Source organism: Apium graveolens, chromosome 2, assembly GCF_009905375.1.
Source record: "Apium graveolens cultivar Ventura chromosome 2, ASM990537v1, whole genome shotgun sequence".
NCBI classification, from domain to species: Eukaryota; Viridiplantae; Streptophyta; class Magnoliopsida; order Apiales; family Apiaceae; genus Apium; species Apium graveolens.
In genome coordinates this window covers 138,021,272-138,023,791 of record NC_133648.1, presented here as the reverse complement: position 1 = coordinate 138,023,791, position 2,520 = coordinate 138,021,272, and the positions used below count along the sequence as shown (strand labels likewise).

At 40.9% G+C, this 2,520-nt stretch overlaps 1 non-coding gene across 1 annotated transcript; it reads left to right on the top strand.

The window, feature by feature from the left end:
• Positions 1 to 1,526: 1,526 nt before the first annotated feature.
• LOC141710348 (small nucleolar RNA R71) lies at positions 1,527 to 1,633 on the top strand. Its single transcript, XR_012570874.1, has one exon. It is a non-coding gene; the product is annotated as a small nucleolar RNA R71 (small nucleolar RNA).
• Positions 1,634 to 2,520: the final 887 nt, after the last annotated feature.

The window sequence follows — 2,520 nt, the reverse complement described above, 5'->3', positions numbered from 1 at the left end:
TCCAGAATAACAAAATCAGCAGGGAAGATGAGTTTATCCACATTAACCAAGACATCCTCCACTACTCCTCACGGATAAGTGATGGAATGGTCAGCCAGTTGCAAGGACATAATTACCGGTTTTGGAGCAGGCAGGCCAAGTTTCTTGAAAAGACAAGGGCATCAGATTGATGCTAGCTCCCAAGTCACACAAACACTTGTTGAAAGATAGATTGCCAATGGTACACGGTATCGTGAAGCTTCCTGGATCTTTAAGCATAGCAGGAAGTTTCTGTTGCAGCACACAATACTGCACTCTTCTATTAGAGCAACGGTTTCCAACTCCTCAAGTTTTAGCTTCCGAGATAGAATACCTTTCATGAACTTAGCATAGATCGGAATCTATTCTAGAGCTTCCGGAAAAGTTATGTTAATGTTCAACTTCTTGAAAACCTCCAAAAACTTGGCAAAGTGCTTGTCGAACTTCTGCTTCTGAAGCCTTTAGGATATGGAGGAGGCGGATAGACTTGTTTATCCCCTGTATTATCCTTAGGAGTAGTGTTTTCAAAAGCATTCTTCTTCAGTTCCGCTTCGTCACCCTTCTATACAACTGAATCAGTGAAAATTTTATTTTCTGGAAATTGATAGGGCGCGGGCGCACTCCTTATTGGCGTGGGCGCGCTGTCCTTTTGGAGAAAAATTATCAGAATCTTCATTTTGATGATTTTGGGGGCTCGCAACCTTTCTAGACCTCAGGGTGATTGCCTTAAGCTATTCTTTGACTTCCCTCTTACCTGGATTAACTTCCGTATCACTCAAAAAAGTTCCTTGTGGTCGGTTCAATAAGGCGTTAGCAATTTGTCCTATTTGATTCTCCAGAGTCTTGATCGAAACTGCTTGACTTTTACACATAAGCCTCGACTCCTCCAATTCAGATTTTTCATTTGAGGATGGACCGGCACCTCTGTGAGATTGCTGTTGCATCCCCTATGGCTGAAATTGCTGCCTTGGTGCAAACTGTTATTGAAAACCAGGAGGATTGAATTACTTGTTTCCAAACTGCTGGTATGGTTGTTGTGGCTGTTGCATACCACACTGATTATTGCTCCAGCTAAGTTAGGATGGTTGTGGTTGTTGGGGTGATAAGTAGCAGGAACAGGTTGATGCGACCTCTGAAAGTTACTCACAAACTCTGATGACTCACTAGATATAGCACATTGCTCTGTCGCATGCGAACCTGCACAAAGCTCACAAACACTAGTTATCTGATGAACATCATAGTTGGTCAGAGAATCGACCTTCATAATCAACGCTTTTAGCTGAGCAGCGATAGCCGTAGTTGTGTCCACCTTCAGAATTCCTGCTACCTTGTCTTGTGGTAGTCTCTGAGTTGGATTCTGATATTCACTCGCAACCATCATCTCAATTAGCTCATAAGCTTCCTCATAGCTCTTAGCCTATAAGGCTCCACCCGATGTTGCATCGAGCATAGGTATTGACTGTGCTCCCAAACCATTATAAAAGCAATTGATCACCATCCAGTCAGGTATTCCATGATGAGGACACTTCCTAAGCATCTCCTTATAGCGCTCCCAAGCTTCACATAAAGATTCACCCTATTGTTGCGCGAATTGAGTATGAGCATTCCTGATTGCAGCTATCTTTACCATAGGGAAGAATTTAGTAAGGAATTTCTGAGCAAGATCCTCCTAAGTAGCAATATAATCAGCTGGTAGAGAGTGTAACCAGCTCTTAGCTTTATCCCCAGAGAAAATGGGAAAAGTCTCAGTTTCACAGCATCTTCAGTAACAATATTGAACTTGAAGGTGTCGCAGATCTCGATGAAATCCCTAATGTGCATATTGGGATCTTCCGTTGGAGAACCCCCAAACTGGACTGAATTTTGTACCATTTGAATCGTGCCAGTCTTGATCTAAAAGGTATTAGCTGCGATAGCTGGTTTGACAATGTTAGATCGAATGTCATTGATATTTAGTTAGGAATAATCCATCAACGCTTTCGTTGCTGATGCTGGTTCTCCCATTGTAATGATCACTTCTTCTTCAACTTCTTTAACTTCTTCAAAAACTTCTTTTTCCTCTTCTTCAACTTCGTCTAGTGCTTTCTTATGAGATTGATAACGTGTTCAGATACACGCTCTCTAGAGTACCTGAAACATACAAAAAAAGTAAACCTTGTAAGAAAATAATCAGAGTCAGTGAACTTTAACGACTACTGATGTCAAGCACATAACTAACAATTAACATCGAGTCCCCGGCAGCGGCGCCAAAAACTTGTTCACGGGAAAACACATGATAAATATACGCAAGCATACACGATCATAAGTATTATAATATTTATATGAAGTTCATTCCCGCAGAGACTGGTTTAAGTTAAGTTCAGATTATGCACTTATGCAACAATGTATGATTATCGTTCACAGCTAAGACAAGTACCAAATTTGAGTTGATTAACTACTTAAGAGATTATACTAGCATGCATTAACTAAGAGATGGGATTACTTATATGCGAATAAAACATG